The sequence below is a fragment of the Camellia sinensis genome, chromosome 8 (assembly GCF_055761805.1).
Source record: "Camellia sinensis isolate YWXY chromosome 8, ASM5576180v1, whole genome shotgun sequence".
Classification (NCBI taxonomy): domain Eukaryota; kingdom Viridiplantae; phylum Streptophyta; class Magnoliopsida; order Ericales; family Theaceae; genus Camellia; species Camellia sinensis.
In genome coordinates this window covers 91,615,909-91,634,412 of record NC_138968.1, presented here as the reverse complement: position 1 = coordinate 91,634,412, position 18,504 = coordinate 91,615,909, and the positions used below count along the sequence as shown (strand labels likewise).

The following is an 18,504-nucleotide window of genomic DNA, read 5'->3' as shown; positions in this document are numbered from 1 at the left end:
TATTAAATTCTAACAAAAATTTTTTGGACCTTCAAGTCCCATTAATTTTTTAATAGTCGGAATTGCCTTTCAAATAATGATTGTTTATCATTTATGATTATCTATAAAGGAATATGATAATTTGACATTTATTTTGATTTTCAAAACTTTAAAATATCAACTTACAAATTGAAAAAACTAAAAAAATTTATGTGTAAAAAAAAAAAAATTATTCAATTTCAGTTTTCTGAATTCAATTTTTTGAAAATTGAGTATTTTGTTTTTTGTATTTTTTTATTTTTAGTGAATATTTTTAAAATTTTAAGCAATTTTTATACTTAGATGTATCTAAATAGTAAAAATATTTATGAAAACATATTTTAAAAAATTAATAAATACATAAAAATACGAAAAATATACTGAATTCTCATATATTCTTAATATAAGCCTAAAGGCACTGTAACTGATTGTAATATTATTTCATACGAGAGATAATGTTACTGTTTAATTATTATTTTTGTTGCTTCCACATGTATGTATGAGAAAATGGGCTTTGGGCCTCGTTTGGAGACTAAACATTTTAAGCAAAAAGTTAAAAAGTCATTATAAATTATCACATCATTCACTCTATTTTTCTACACATCTTTTCATAAAAAACTAAAAATATATTAAAATAACTTGTTTCCAACGAGGCCATAATTAAGTATTTGTTAATGTTATTCGAGTGATAAAACTCAAGGCGTGAAACATACAACTCAAATTTTCACTTTAAAACTATTTTCCCAAATAATTAAAAGAAATTCCTTTTGAGCAAGGTATCCCCTTGAATTGACATATTCCCTCGTTCAAGTTATCTCAATGTTGTTGTATAAATTGTCATCATGCATAATGCTTAATAATTTTAAAATTAAAAATCGAGAAGATGATGAGTAGAGGTCGCTCTTGTGTCAGGCGAGATGCGTGTAAGTCTTCCCATATAATACCTAAGCTCCCAAATCAAGTTCTTTGATTACAACATACTAGTTTTTTAAGGGTTGAAGTCAATATGGGTTCTTGGATCCTAAAACTAAGTGGCGTCTTTGGTTTTGTAACATTTGATTTTTGGTTACTTAGGTCAAGTTTGGGTACTTCCAATAAAGTCAAAAAGTCAAAAAGTTATTCAAAAAGTTAAAAAGTTAACACTATTCACCAAAAGTCAACAATTACGGCTGCACAACTCCCAATTCAAATTTTTCCCTACAAATCAATTTTTACAATTTTTTATTACACATTTTTCAATAAAAAGTCAAAAAGTTAACCCAAACATCTATATTTTCAACCTCAATTTTTTAGTCCAAAAAGACAAAAAGTGCACTTTTTTAGTCTTCCCAAACTTGGCCTTAATCTATAAGGGAAACGATAAAAGATCCATGCAAGTCATATAGGGCATCGATAAAAGATTATTTGACTATTAATCATTGATTTACTTATTTGATTTGTTGGTTAATGAAATGTGAAAGTTAGAAGCCGATTACACTTACTCAAAGCCGATTGCGTTTATAGTACTCAAATGGACATTCGTAGTGTTTGATTAAATTATTATTCATTGTAACCAAACATATTGTTTTTCTCCTTTATTTTTAAAGAGTATAGTACATTAATTTAAAATAATTTAACGTTCAACTCAATATATATTTTTTGTTTAGATTTAAGTGACCTGTGCCTTTTGAGATAAATTTGGGCTAACGCATGGGCCATCAATATCATGCAAGTAAAAATGTAGGGAAACTTACCAATAAGTCTCATATACAAAGTTTAAGGCGCATTTATTCCTCAAACAAAATACTTGCACCAATTAGTCCTACACATTTTTAATTGTTACCAAAAAATCTTTTTTTTTTTTTTTTTTTAAATTTACAACTGTTATATCTTACTACAGTCGGACTTCCGTCAAACGGTCACCGGAGACTCGTCAGAATGTTCAACATCACCGGAAAGTCGCCGGAAGTTCACCGGAGTGTTAAGAACTTTAATGGAAGTCACCAGAATCTTCAGAACGTTCACTGGACGTTAAGAATATCACTAGAGACTCACTAGAATGTCTAGAATATTGCCGGGAAAAAAAAAAAGAATAAATGAAGAAATTAGAGCAAAAAAAACATAGCAAAATGTGTTAAATATTGAAAACTAAAAGAAAAAAAACGAAATGACAAAAAACAGCAACAATGGGAAAAACATATGCTATTTTTCAATTTTTGTAACGTTTAAGCAAATAATCTCCAATATTGATCAAACTGAAAAGTAAGTTTTGAAATTATAAAATGTTACAGTTTCAAAGCAAAAATCTATTAAGCATTTATCCTTATTAATCAAACTGAAAAACATGTTATGAAACTGTAAAATTTTACAGTCCTAAAGAATGTTATGAAACTGTAAAATTTTACAATTTTATACCATAATTCATTCCAGCACCAAAAAAATTTGAAAATGCAAAATTTTACAGTTTTAAATCATGATTCATTCCAGCACCAAAAAAATTTAAAACTACAAAATTTTACAGTGTTCACCGCCTGTAACTAAAACTCGAAAACTACTTGTTCAGAACTTGAAAATTTTCTCCATTAGAACAGAAAAAGAGAAGCGTATAACAGAGAAAATATAGAAAAAAAATAAGAGATCGAAGGAGAGGCGGATATAGAGAGAGGATTGTACTCCGGCAACTATTTTTTGTTTAGATCTAGCCAAATCTAATGTAGATCTACTCAAATCTGATGTAGATCTACTCATCTTCTTCGTTGAAAATATATCTTCTTCGCCGTCGGTGAGGGTGAAGTCACGAGTTGATTTCGATGGTTGGTGGTTACCGGTGAACCCCGATCAATGGAGAAAGACATGATCACCGGTCGTCGTCCATGATAAAGAATATGAGAGAAAAATGCAGAAAAAGAGAGAGAGAGAGAGAGAGAGAGGGAGGGGGGAAGACATAAAGAGTGAGGCAAAAAACAGAAAGAGAGAGAGATGGGAAAGTAGGACTTTTGGGTCTACTCAAAAAGTTGTTGGATTAAATGGTGTCCACATATGTCAAATAGGACCTGTAGGTAATTTCCCCAAAAATGTATAGGGCATTTTATGAGTTAGTTTTATGGGTCGGTCTTATTAATTGAAGGTCTGTAGCAGGATTGTTACCAAAATTCCCCCCTTACCTCTGCCGCTAGTGGCCACCTCCGATCTCTGGCGACTATATTCGACGATCGTCTCTTAGTGCTGATGATTTTCTATAACTTTCGACGATAGTTTCCGATGACATTTCTTCGGTCATTTTTCAATAAAAACTTCAATCTCTACTATGTCATTACTACATCCACCTCCAGCACTCAGTCAATCAGTCATTCATTCTCACACACTCACTCACTCACTCACTCACTCACTCACTCATAGTCATTTACTTATATATTTATGTTATCTTGTTAACCAATCTTAGTGTGTGTAATTGTGAAGTAGAAAAATAAATTACAGCAAACATGTGTGATATCTGCAATTCTAGAAAATAATTAATTTAATTAAATTCTGGAAATAAGAAAAGAAAGCAGTAACCTAGCAGGTCTTGTTACATAAACAAAGATGAAGGAGATCAAGTCGAGAATTATGTACTCTTTTCTTAAGACATATTTTGTCTCTCCTAGGATGAAATAGAATGTTTGGACGTTTGTCTCTTAGGATGAAATAGCCGCGCAGTTTTAATCGCAGCACAACGAAGAGACTAACACAAATCAGAACAATTCTAGTACTCTCTCTTAGCAAAGAAACATTGAAACATGATGCAGAATGTATGCGATGAGGGATGGAGAAATTGGTAGTTGAAAATTGGATGAATTTCAGACTGGGAAGACTGCCTTTATATAGGTGCAGTGGTGCCTATTCGAATTTACCAAATAGTGGGAAAGAAGAGACATGGTCGGAAAGACGCTACCATTGACGTCAAAGCAGTGCTAGAGAAGTGACACAATTTTTTTTGTTTGGATTTGAAAATTTCCACGAAAAATTTTAGAGCAAAACCCAAAAGTATTTTACCCAAAAAGATAATAATGGGCCAACCCAACCCAACTCATACTCGTGCCCGATTCGGTGTGGTGTGGTGGTGGCGGTGTGCACGTATGTGTGTGTGAATGTTTTAGTCCAACTCACATATTCCATAATTCCCCTCTTTTTACAAAATTGGGTGCCACTTGGAGCCCAACCCCAATTGCCAGAAAAAGCCTTTTATCAGGTAAATACTTTCCTATTCTCCAATCAATATATTAACTACAACTCAAATGGCTCACTTTAGAGTTAATTTCCAATTCACCCACAAGTTGTTTTGAACAATCAAAAGCATAGTGTTATTCACCGCATAGTAGAGAACATGTCACCATTTGAACCCACTTCAAAAGAGGAGTGGATCCTATATTTATGTTAGCACAAAGTTTGACAATTATGTGGTTATAAAACTATGTTTTCCAACAATTTATTTACTCATAGAAATATGACCACACACAGAAACAAACACAGACAGAGAGGAAGCAACATAAACTAGTTTAATAAAGTCATTAAAACACATTCAGTGATAAATTTATCGTTGTCCGATTTGTAAAAGTTACAAATGACAAATACGATTCACTCACTCTTATTCATACTTACAAAAATCTGTTGGACAATCATCACTGTATTTAAATAAATAAACTCTGTTTGTGTACTAAATAACAAACAAAATACAAAAGAAAAATAGGAAATGAGAGAGATTTTTTGATTACAAAAATCAAACTAGAAAATAAATAAATAAATAAATAAAAACGGATTTTTATTTTGTTACAAAGACAAAATCAAAATCTGATTTAAATAAATAATAAACCAGAAAATAAATTAATATCTTACTTGATTAATTTCTTGAACAATATTCTGATCAAGTCCAGTGTTAGATATTGTGTCCTTAAGACAGATTCGTCCTCTCCACGGTGCTTTCAGAATATGGACGTCTATTTCCCAAGATAAAATGATCAATCAACGAAAAATAGCAGCATTACAAATTTTCCGTACAACGAACACACTAAGTGTTTATACTCTATCTCACAGAAATTTAGATGCAGCAAAATGCAGAGAGCAGTAGCAGATTTAAGGACAAAATTAGAGTGAATATTCAAATGAGGGACTGCCTTTATATAGATGGAGTGATGGCTATTAATTTTGAATTAAACAGGTGCAAAACTTGTTTGAACAAGTATGGTTTGAATTAAATAGGTAAGGCACTGTTTCAACAGATAAACTATTTGTAGTTTAAATTTAAACAGATTTGAAATCTGTTCGGGTGGAACAGATTTGAATTTGTTCAAACTTGTACAAAATTCTGAAGAGGTGCAACAGTTGAATTTGAATTTGAAATTAAAATTTCGAACAGATTTTATTTTACTAAAAATTAAAATAAAATTCAAATATTTTTGGCCCAAAAAGATAAGTATTGGGCCGGACAAGCCCAACCTAACTTCACACCCGCACCCAGCCCAACCGACCGGACGGACGGACGGCGGCGCGCGTGTGGTGATTTTTGGATCTAATGGGTCTAGCCCATTTTGCCCATAACCTCTTTTTTTACAAAACTTGGGTGCCCCTTGGGGCCTATCCCAAGTTCAAATCCCATGCCTTATAAACCCACTCAAAACTTTTCAATAAATCAATGTGAGACAAGCCATTTTCCAAACCTTAAGGAATTTTTACCAAAAACTCCATTTCCATGGAGCTTACTTTGGTTTCAATTTTCCATTCACCCGATAATGGTTGTGAGTAACCAAATATACCACGTAAATCATAATGCGGCATAGAACGCATTACTACTTAGACCTGTGAAAATCGACGCATGGGTCCCATCTAAAAATTAGACCAAAGTTTAAGAAAAATTCTATTTTTACCTAGATTTTTTCGAAAACATTTCTAACAATCCCTCACATGAATAGAATTTGATGACAACGGAAATGCAACAATATGCAGACTTTGTCGAAAGAGTATAAATTGAAAATATCTTGCATTAGGATAGGTAGCTTTCAGCCTTGAACCTTCCTTAGTGATAACCTATCGGACTTACTAGCTAACCAATGGACGCGATGCCTTGAATTGTTCAGCGTTTTGTGTAAGCTAAGACAATAGATTTCACACAAAATATCTTCTAACACATCGTGGTTCTCACTGTTGTGTTCATTTTGGCCTTGAACGCTCCTGGTTTTGATGAGTGCTTTCTAGAGAATTTAGCCTCTTCATTCTCATAGAACCAACCGCAGTTCGACATTCGTATGGGTGATTCTTATTGTGAGTATCTCTTTATATTCGTCTTGATTTTTATGCCTAAATCAAGATATAAGTAATCATTAAAAACTAAGCTTATCCTTAGACCCCTGTATACAACACATGTTGCAGATATCACTCTCACCATAGGAATTGGTAGGGAATTTTAATCCCTTGGTGATTTCTAGTGAGCCACACATAACTTAGTTGTTCCTTTGAACTTAGTTCTTGGGATCTCCAGTCATATAAGTAGGGTTACCATTATGATGACTCTTATGTAATAGGCTTTAATCCCATCCCCTTTGATAAACTATACATTTGCTCTTTAGTTAAACCTTTTGTCAACGGATCTGCAATATTCTCTTTAGATTTTATATAATCTATTGAGATTATTCCATTTGAGAGCAATTGCCTTACGGTATTATGTCGATGACGAATATGTCGTGACTTACCATTATACATATGATTTTGTGTCCTGCCTATTGCAGATTAACTATCACAATGAATGCAAATAGCTGACACAGGTTTTGGCCGTATTAGAATGTCTTCTAAGAAGTGACGAAGCCATTCTATTTCTTCTTCTGCTTTGTCTAAAGCAATGAACTCAGATTCCATTGTGGATCGTGCGATGTATGTTTGTTTCGTGGATTTCCAAGAAACAGCAGCGCCTCCTAGAGTAAAGACATATCCACTAGTGGATTTTGAATCTTTAGTATTCGATATCCAATTGGCATCACAATAACCTTCGAGTACTGCTGGATATCGAATAAAGTTCAAACCATGATCACAGATAAATCTTAGATATCTAAGAACCCGAATGATTGCTTTCCAATGGTCTTCTTCGGGATTACTAGTGTACTTACTCAATTTGCTGACAGCATAAGCTATATCAGGATGAGTACAATTCATTAGGTACATTAGGCTTCCAATGATCTGGGAGTATTTTAATTGAGACACCGCATCGCCTTTATGTTTCGATAAATAAAGACTGATGTCTACAGGTGTTCTAGCTATATTCATATCATTCTTGATAAATTTAGCAAGAATTTTCTCAATATAATGTGATTGAGATAATGCATATCCGTCAGATGCTTTAGTAATTTTCATTCCTAATATAACATCTGCGACCACCATATCTTTCATATCAAATCTTTTATTCAGCATTTGCTTAGTTGATTTGATCATGTTTTGACCTCTTTCAATGATAATTATGTCATCCACATAAAGACAAACTATGACAAATCCTTGGTTAGTGTTTTTAACATAGACGCACTTGTCACATTCGTTTATTTTAAACCCATTAGTAAGCATTGCATGATCAAACTTTTCATGTCATTGCTTAGGTGCTTGTTTTAATCCATAAAGAGATTTTACAAGCCGACAAACTTTATTTTCTTACCCCGGTACTACAAACCCTTCGGGTTGCTCCATATAGATCTCTTCATTTAGATCACCGTTTAAGAAAGTTGTCTTAACAATCATTTGATGTATTTCTAAATTAAACAACGCTGCTATAGCAATAAGCATGCGAATAGATGTTATTCTTGTTACAGAAGAATATGTGTCAAAATAGTCCAGACCTTCTTTTTGTCTGTAACCTTTTACTACAAGTCTTGCTTTTTACTTGTCTATTGAACCATCTGCTTTTATTTTTCTCTTGAATATCCACTTATATCCAAGAGGTTTAGAACCAGGAGGAAGATCTACCAATTCCCAAGTATAATTTTGCATAATGGATTCAATTTCATTATTAACAGTATCTTTCCACAAGGTGCTTCAGGACTTGTCATTACTTCCTTAAAGCTTTCAGGTTCAGTTTCTAACAGATATGTCAGAAAATCTGGACCAAAGGATTTTGATGTTCTCACTTTCTTACTTTGTTTTGGTTCAACATCAGTTAAATCCTGTTGGTCGAGACCATTACTAGTCTCTTGTGTTTGATTGTCATTAGTCTCTTGACTTTGTGTACAATCATAAGTTCTTTGTTGTGAACTTAATTCCTGTCCTTTCTTGTAAGGAAAGATATGTTCAAAAAACACGGCATTCCTTGACTCTATAATAGTGTTCATAGTTATATCAGGTATTTCTGATTTATAAGTCAGAAACCGATGTGCACTACTATTTTGAGCATAACTAATAAACACACAATCTACCGTTTTTGGTCCAATCTTAGCCTTTTTAGGAACAAGAACTTCAACTTTTTCCAAACACCCCCACACTTTTAAGTATTTGTAGAAAGGCGGTCGACTTTTCCATAATTCATAAGGAGTGTTATTAGTTTTCTTATGGGGTATTCTGTTGAGAACATAATTAGCAAACAATATTGCTTCTTCCCATAAGTTCTGCGGTAAACCCGAACTTAGTAACATGGCATTCATTATTTCTTTAAGGGTTCTATTCTTCCTTTCAGCAATTTCATTTTTCTGTGGAGAATAAGGTGTTGTAGTTTGATGAATAATGCCATGTTGTGCACAAAATTCATTTAATGGTGCATCATATTCACCACCCCTATCACTTCTAACCATTTTAATGGTTTTTCTAAGTTGATTTACAACTTCTGTTTTGTAGAGTTTAAACATTTTTAAGACTTCATCTTTGCTTCTAAGTAAGTATACATAACAATATCTTGTGCAATCATCGATAAATGTTATGAAATGCTTTTTGCCTCCTTTAGTTTGAACAAATTTAAAATCACATACATCAGTATGAATTAATTCTAGAGGTTCGATTTTTCTTTCAACCGATTTAAATGGAGCCTTAGTTAGTTTCGCTTCTACACAAATTTTACATTTGTGATTAGGATCAATTTCAAACTTTGGTATATAATCCAAACTAATTAATCTACGCAAAGTATCAAAATTCACATGCCTAATTTACCATGCCATAAATTCGACTCAAGAATATAAGCAAAAGATGTATTATTCTTATTAAAAGTAACTTTTGGTACAACCGTCATTACATTTAATTTGAAGAGACCATCACTCATGTATCCCTTACCAACATACATACCACTCTTTGTTAATACAAATTTATCAGACTCAAAGACAAGCCTAAAACCATTTTTACGTAACAAAGAACCAGAAACTAAATTCTTCTGGATTTCTGGTACATGCAGTACGTTGCTGAGGGTCAGTTCCTTCCCTGATATCATCTTTAAGATCACCTTTCCTTGTCCAGCCACAGTAGAAGTAGAAGAATTTTCCATGAAAAGTTGTTCACTATTTGTAGTCTCATTGTAGGTAGTGAACATCTTCTTGTCCGCACATATGTGACAAGTTGCTCCAATGTCAACCCACCACTCCTTGGGATTTCCAACCAAATTAGCCTCAGACACCACAATAGAGAGATTGATGTCATTTACCTCATTAGAGATGTAATCTAATTATGTCACATTGGCTTGATTGGTGGTCTTCTTGCTTCTACTTCCGCGATCCTTCTTAGGGCGGCAACAATCAGAAACTCGATGTCCAGTCTTTCCACAGTTATAGCATTTTTCTTTGAACTTCTTATTGCCATTCTTGTCGCCTTGTTTAGGACCATCTCCAGTAAACTTCCTCTTTTTGTTATGTGGTTTGTGAACTTGTTCAACCACATTAGCCTTGGACTCAATGAGATTTTTTTCATTCCTCTTTTCAGCCTTATAATTATCTTCCTCAATTTTCAGTCTTACAATAAGTTCATCCATGGTCATTTCTTTGCGTTTTTGTTTGAAATAATTTTTGAAATCTTTCCAAGCTGGTGGTAACTTTTCCACTAAAGCAGCGACTTGGAAAGACTCGCTCAAAGACATACCTTCATAATAAATATCATGTAAAATTATTGAAAATTTTGAACTTGAGAAATTACCGTTTGGGAGTCTACCATAACGAAGTCCAGAAATTTACCGACAACAAATTTCTTTGTACCGGCATCCTCTGTCTTGTATTTCTTCTCCAAAGAATCCCACAATTCTTTTGCTGTTTTCAGAGGGTTGTAAACATTATACAGCATGTTGTCAAGACCATTGAGGATGTAGTTTCTGCACAGGAAGTCTGAATGTTTCCAAGCATCTACAATGGCAACAACTTGCCGATCACTTTCATCCTCTCTCAGTACTGGAGCCTCTTCACGGAGAAATCGGGTCAAGTTTAGAGTTGTAAGAGAAAATAGCATTTTCTGCTGCCATCTCTTAAACTCAGTACCGTTAAATTTTTTTGTTTTTTCTCCATGATTTATTGGAATTTGAACATGGTTTTGGATAGGGACCGGAGTTGGTGTAACAATTGGAGTACCAGTTCTAGTTGCAGTATTTATAATATCTGATTACAAAAATCAGGAAAAAAAAAACCAAAACACAAATTAATTTTCTAGTTACTAAAACCAGAAAATAAATTATAACAAAAAATAATTTTATTTTCCTTGTTACTAAAACTAGAAAAATAAAATACTACAATAATTTTCTGTAACACAAATTGATATTCTGTAATTGTTAATGACACCAGTATATTACTACTAATTGTTAAAGAAAATAGACAGTATATTACTACTATCTGTCAAATAGTATATTACTACTGTTTGTTTTCTAACCAGAATATCACTTTGTGAAAACGCAGAAAATTAAATACAATGAAGATACCAAAAATTATTCTATTTTAAGATTGTTGGACAATTTTCCCTATATTTAAATAAATAAACTTTGTTTGTGTACTAAACAATAACTAGAATACAAAAGAAAAATAGAAAAAGAGAGAGATTTTTTTATTACAAAAATCAAACTAGAAAATAAATAAATAAATAAAAATAGATTTTTATTTTGTTACAAAGACAAAATCAAAATCTGATTTAAATAAATAATAAACCAGAAAATAAATTAATAACTTACTTGATTAATTTCATGAACAATATTCTGATCAAGTGTAGTGTTAAACACTGTGTCCTTAAAACAGATTCGTCCTCTCTATAGTGCTTTCAGAATATGGACATCTATCTCCCAGAATAAAATGATCAATCAACGAAAAATAACAGCACTACAAATTTTTTGTACAATAAACACACTAAGTGTTTATACTCTATCTCACAGAAATTTAGATGCAGCAAAATGCAGAGAGCAGTAGCAGATTTAAGGACAAAATTGGAGTGAATATCCAAATGAGGGACTGCCTTTATATAGAAGGAGTGGTGGCTGTTAATTTTGAATTAAACAGGTGCAAAACCTATTTGAACATGTATGGTTTGAATTAAACAGGTAAGGCACTGTTTTAGCAGATAAATTGTTTTGGGTTTAAAATTTAAATAGATTTGAAATCTATTCGGGTAGAACAGATTTGAATTTTTCCGAACCTGTACAAAATTCTGAAGAGGTGCAACAGTTGAATTTGAATTTGAAATTAAAATTTCGAACAAATTTTATTTTACTAAAAAATAAAATTAAATTCAAATATTTTTGGCCCAAAAAGATAAGTATTGGGCCGGACAAGCCCAACCTAACCTCACACTCGCACCCAAGCCCAGTCCGACCAATCGGACAGACGGCAGCGGCGGCGCGCGTATGGTGATTTTTGGGTCCAATGGGTCAGTCCATTTTGCCCATAACCTCCATCTCTACAAAACTTGGGTGCCTTTTGGGGCCTACCTCAAGTTCCAATCTCATGCCTTCCAATCCCATGCCTTATAAACCCACTCAAAACTTTCCACCAAATTAATGTGGGACAAACAATTTTCCAAACTTTAAGGAATTTTCATCAAAAACTCCATTTCCATTGAGCTTACTTTGGCTTCAATTTCCCATTCATCCGATAATGGTTTTGAGCAACCAAATATACCACGTGAATCACAACGCGGCATAGAACGCGTTACCACTTAGACCCGCGAAAATCGACGCATGGGTTTCACCTAAATATTAGACCAAAGTTTAAGAAAAATTCTGTTTTTACCTAGATTTTTTCCAAAACATTTCTAACAAAATCCACTCCATCCCACTTGAAGAGAAGGGAGATTGATAAATTTATCATTAAAAATGAATTTGAAAATGGTTTGCAGTAGATTTGTTATCTGGTTTAACACACACACACACACACACACACACACACACACAGAGGGAATATGAGATCAAAAGAAATTGTTTAGTATCATTAGAGTCAATTTCATCACTAGAACAACTAAATCGGTGTAGATCTATATGAGGTTGTTGAAAAATTTTGGCAAACTAGGACAATGGTGATATAGGATGATGGCAACAACAAAGGAAGCGGTAGTGATATGGTGATTGTGTAGGTTGGTGATGGTAGAAATGGATTAGCATTAACAACAGTAAAGGGTAGATTATAGATCAACAACGGTAGTGATGAATCTATAATGATGGAGGTAGTTAGTGAATAGTGGTGAAATCAGCAGTGATGGATTGCAGATCAGCAATAATGGTGATTGGTGAACAGTAGTGGTAGCAGTGGACGGTAAATAGTGATGGTGGTGATGGTCAGTGGACGATGACAGTAGTGGTACTACTATGAGGTTGTTGAAGAGAGAGAGAGATTTAAGTATTTAATGAAGGTTAAATTAGCATTTTAGGTAATATTTTGTTCATTGGAATAAAATGGCACTACGTCAAAGTTCGTCTTTAATGGCGATTTCAATTACGGCGCTAAAACGACTGTCGTTAAAGATATTATATGTGGTTAACAAATTGCCTTTAAAAATTTATTGTTAATGGCGGTTATAAGAACCCGCTGGTATAATAACCAAAAAATCATGGTAAGTTGAAAGGTCATTCTTTTACAATAATTATTTGAAGGCTGCCACAAATATATTCTGTACTTTTTTAATTTTTTCTAAAAAAGAATTTGGGTTCCCTCCAATTAATTTGTTAAACGACATCGTGTCTTTACCTATTTCTCTTAATTGATTGGTTTTTTCTTGTATATCTTTAACACTATGCTTGATTGAGTAATTTAGAGAGAAAAAGAAAGAAATTGAGAGATATGTATTTCTCTTACTTGTTTGGATAACTTAAGTGGAGAGAAATGAGAAGAAATTGAGAGAAACTCATTTTTAATCTTCTCAAAAGTGGAGAGATTGGGAGAGAAAATAAATCACTATTTTCATAATACCAATTTTGTTCCTATAAAAATAAAAGAAATAAAATAATTAAAAATATAAAAAATTATTTTAATAATATAATATAAAATAATTTCTTTTCTTTTCTTTTCTTTTCTCTTAATAAAATCTAACCAAATAAAAATAAGAGAAATCAATTTTTTTTCTTTTATTTGTACCTTATCCAAACCCAAAAAAAAAAAAAATAAATAAATAAATGAAATGACAATCATTTCTTTTTTTTTTCTTTTCTTTTCTAATTCCTTCCTTTTCTTTTCTCTCCTGAGTTACACACGTAGAGCAAGTTCTGCAATAGACTTGGTGTAGCAGAATGAAACGAAGAGTCACCAGTAGAGCTCCAGCATCGGAGGTCGTTCGAAGCACCATTGTCAAAGGTAAGACTCCTTTGCCTACCTTCTGATTCCCCTATCACCTTCATCTTTTTCACTCTTTGTTGTTGTTGCCTCCATGGATTTCTTTTTCCATGTTTTCCCCTTTCCTTATCTTTCTATTGCCATTCCTTCTAGCTTTCCTGATAGTAGTTCTACTAGTCTATCAATGATTGGAGAAAGGGTAATTTCATTTTAGGGTTTGTTTCAGTTAAAGCAAGTATCAACTCTACATTTTTTAAATCTCCCTCTTATTATCAGTTTTGATAGACATATATATATTGGTTAACAAAGATCAAAGAAGCAAAAATAGACAAACCCATAAATCAAAAACAGAGTTTTTCCAGAGAGATTTTTCTGGATTCACGAATTAAAAACACTGAAATGGGGGGTTTTTGCATGAACAGACAAATCTTTTTTTGTTGTATCATTTTTTTGTTTTTTTTTTGAACAACTGTTTTTTTGCTGTATTTGTGCTTGCAAAATTTATTCTCAAACGAAGTCCTTTATTGCATAGACTCACTGGAAGAACATTTTTAACATTACTGTCATTCTTTTTAAGGAACTTTTTCTTTAAGCATATGGATCTCTCTATCTATGCTTTTGGCCACCAGGTTCTTGATGAAATGCCTGAACCATTGCAAACTAACAACACTTAGTTAATAAACTTCTAAAAATATGCACCAATTATATAAGTTATTTCCAGCAACTTTGATTGATCCTTACTTTGATGTTCGGATTGGTCTTAATGTTTGAAATAATTTTTTATTTTTATCTTTATTTTAATATTGTTTGTACTCCAATTGATTACTTGAATTAGGTTTCAAATGACTGTTCTCATTAAGGAAGAAAGTTGGTAATTGAATTCTTCTTTGTATTTTCAATCATGTTTTCATTATTCTTGACTGTAAGAAAAATGCTTATCGACACTTCAGAATTTGATGTTCAATGTTCTCTTTTAAACCTATACTTTTGCTTTTCTGTTTTATTTTGTCTTGATCCCATTGAAGTGGTTCTATTTTCTTATTGACAGCTCTTTTGCAGTTTTAGTTGCTTCAGTTGTTCCTTTATGATTGCAAATGATTGTGATTTTCATGTTTTGGAAGTCAAACTTTGTTGTTAGCTTGCTAACTTGCTAGATACTTGTGAAAAAACACAAAGATTGCAGCAATGTTTGTGCCACATGGGCTTAATAGATTTGTCATTTACCATGAATGGTTTCACGAATAATCTACATTTATTGATAAGCCAATTACACACGACACACATTGAATTTGTGGTGTTTTCAAAATAAGTTTATTTAGCTGTGGGTACAACCTGATTGTTCACCAAAAACACAAAATGGAATGAGGGCTTTGGGGTTTAGATTTAAATTCTCTACCCTCTGCCTAGGAAGTCTTCAAGATTTTAAGTTCAAATCTTTAGCCAATAATATATTGTTGGTGTCAATGGGTGAAATCCTATTTATTGAGAGGCCACAGTTTCTGGGAAGTTAAAGTCCCTAGTAACCCCTCTTGGGTGTGGAGGAAACTCCTGTCTTTGAGGGAGTCTCTGTTTCCTTTAATTAAGTGCAAAATTGGCAATGGTGAAGGGACATTTTTATGGTATGATAATTGGCACCCTCTTGGATCTTTGTGGTCCAAGTATGGCAATAGACTGATGTATGACACTGCCTTAAATGGCCAGTCTAAAGCGGCCTTTGTTGTGGGGGTTAGAGGTTGGAATTGGCCCAATGCTTCTTCCTGGGAGGTAAGGGATATCATTGCCCACACTCCTCCTGATCTTACACCTTCCATTGGGTGTAATGATAGAAGTATCTGGCTTCCTCAAAATGATGGGAATTTTAGCATTGGATCTGCCTGGAACTCTTGGAGATTAAAATGGCCCACTGTTAAATAGGCTAATCTTGTGTGGAGTCCTCACTCTATTCCTAGAGTTGGTTTCATTGTTTGGATGGCTGTTCTGGGAAGATTGAATACTGGAGATAGACTTGCTATATTTGGCCTTAATCCTAACCATGTTTGCCCTTTGTGTGGGGTACATGGGGAAGGCCATGACCACCTGTTCTTCAAATGCCTCTTCTCCTCTAAGGTGTGGGTTGCTATGTTGTCCAAATGCAATACCAATTGACTGAGCAACAACTGGCTGGGACTTGTTGAGGTTGTGGCTAGAGATTGCAAGGGAAAATCCCTTGCTACAATTATCAAAAGATTAGCTTTCTGCTGCACTGTCTACCAGAGTTGGTTAGAAAGAAATAATAGAATTTTCAGCTAGGAAACCTGAAGAGGTTGTCCTGAAGAATATTATTTGCATGGTCAGATATAGAGCTCTTGCTCTGACCAACATTAAGAAATCTCAGACTGATAATTGGTTCCTACAGGAGTGGAGGTTGCCTTCAACTATCCTTAAAAGTTGGGGAAAGTGTCTTCGAATGTGGGTTGAGTAAAGGGAGCATAATATTAAGGGTTGAGAGTGGTGAGTTCCTATAGTGAGATATATGCATTTATTGTACTGTTTAATGTATTTTTTTTGTATGCAGGTATGGTATGAGGAAGTCTTGCATTGAGGGATGTGAGTTCACCATAAGTGGGTTGAGTGATGGTAGCTAAATATTGAGTGCTAATGTTTTATTAATTGTTTACCTGAAGGTTTTGGCCACTGGATGGTACTGGGGTAGGGGATGTTGTTGGTGAGGGTTGAGTTATGTGAGCTAAATATTGTTGAAGTGGTTTTTTTTTCTCACTCATTATACCATGATTTTAACCAAGCCCCTAAGACTGTTATTCTTTGTTGAGGTGAGTGAATATTGTGGGTTGAGTGATTCAGCCCTCCTAAACTGTGAGCTTTGTTGTAATCTGTGTTATGGGTGTTGCTTATTTGTTTGTTTCACATGTGTACTACTGTTACTTCCAGGTTACTCTAATCTGTGTTGGGATAAGAAGTCACATGGACGACAACTTTGTTCTGGCCAGCTGGAGGCTTCTGGGAGTGATGGAGACACAAAGACCAGGTTGCACTGTTGTGCCAGTCTAAGTGGAAAATCTCCAAATGGAAAATACTGTCTTCCGTTTAAATATTGTAATAGTTCCTTTCTTTTTGATTTGTATAGAGTCTGTAACTGTCTAGTCCTAGATGATTTGTAGCTGTTGGTTTTGATTCCCTATCCCTACAGGTTGTGTAGGGAAATATTATCTTTGGGTGGGGACTATATGCATGTGCTGCTATGGAAAACATAACAAGGATAGGTTTGTTCTGTTTGTGTGCTGCTGAGCATGGTTTATGGAGGCAAGCTTGTTTGCTAGCTAGACATACACTGCTGCTGCTATTGAAGGATGATTCAGGTGCAATGTCTGTACTCTCTTGGGATATGCTGCCCTGGTGCTTGCTGTTTTGGAGTTACATGAGCGGGGAGCTTGATGGCAGCGCTTTATTTTGTGACGTGATGCTGATGCTGATGCTGATGTTTGGGTTTTTGAACTTGTTCATTCTCCCTATTTTAAGTTTAAATATGGACATTGAACAGGTTGTATGGTCCAACCTCTTTATTTTGTCTCCTAGTTTCAGTTAGTATAGTATATTTGTAGCTGTTATGTTTTAGTTGGTTTATTCTGTATAGTTTTGGTAGGGCATCGGGTATACCCCTTAGAAACTTGTAAATTTTCTTGTTTTATCTTATGACTTATTCACCAAAAAAAAAAAAAAAAATACACATGCACTAACACTATATTTATTATGTTTTTAAATCTTAGTGGTATCTAAATTTATATCTTTTTATACATGTGCAGATTGAGGATCCACTTGCAGACTTTGCAGATTGAGGGGAGTTAGGTGGATCATATAGATAATGCACATGCTTTTTGGAACTTTTATTTTGACACTTGTGTTTTGAGACAAATATTTTGGAACTAGTTGCTACATTTGCAGATTGAAGGGAGCTAAATGGGCCATCTTGACGATGCACAAGCTTTTTGGGACTTATTATTTTGGCACTTGTGTTTTGAGACGAACATTTTGGAACTAGTTGCTGCATTTGTAGATTGAGGAAGCTAGATAGACCATGTAGATGATGCGCATACTTTTTGACACTTTAATTTTGGCACTTTGTTTTGAGACAAATATTTTGGAACTATAATTGTTGTAAGTGACATGTATTTTGGAACTAATTGCTACGTGACATGTATTTTGGAACTTTGTACATGTGACATGTATTTTGGAATAGACTCTGCATGGATTTATATGGCTATAATATTGAGATTGTGGCCGTTTCTAGTCATATACTGTTATATTGAATGTATGGAAGCTTTAGTAGGTCACTTCTATTGAATGGCTTTCATTGAGTACGTTACCAAGTATTGAATAAGTGTATAAACAACATCCGTATTAGCAAATGGTTCGCAATTACCGGCGGTTTCTAAAATGCCTCTAATACTTGTATAGAAATTGATGGTGGTTTAATTTTGTCTCTAATAAAAAATCATATTTAATTTTAAAATATATTTAATGGTGATAAATAACTGGAGTTAATTGTTGACGCCTTTTGCGACGGTATCATACAGTCACTTTTGATTTGAAAATAACCGTCGTTCAAGGAACACCATTTACAACGGTTGTACAAACAACACCGCTAATTTTTATAGGCGTCAATTTTTTTATGTGGCAGTTAATAACCACCTCAGATACCACCGTTATTATTAACGGTGGGAATGTTACTGCCGTTATATTATTCCCCACAATTATATAGATGATGGTTTCAATTTAAGTCATCTTATTGCCGATA

General features: G+C 33.7%; 1 long non-coding RNA gene across 5 annotated transcripts; it reads left to right on the top strand.

Annotated features, from left to right (window-relative positions):
- Positions 1-13,581: 13,581 nt before the first annotated feature.
- LOC114305808 (uncharacterized) lies at positions 13,582-17,970 on the top strand. Of its 5 annotated transcripts, none has more exons than XR_014337940.1 (4): positions 13,582-13,733; positions 16,641-16,737; positions 16,900-17,068; positions 17,513-17,970. It is a non-coding gene; the product is annotated as an uncharacterized LOC114305808 (long non-coding RNA). The 5 variants fall into 5 exon arrangements; XR_014337939.1 differs by having other exon boundaries at positions 16,900-17,250; XR_003644467.2 differs by having other exon boundaries at positions 13,593-13,733; positions 16,641-16,805.
- Positions 17,971-18,504: the final 534 nt, after the last annotated feature.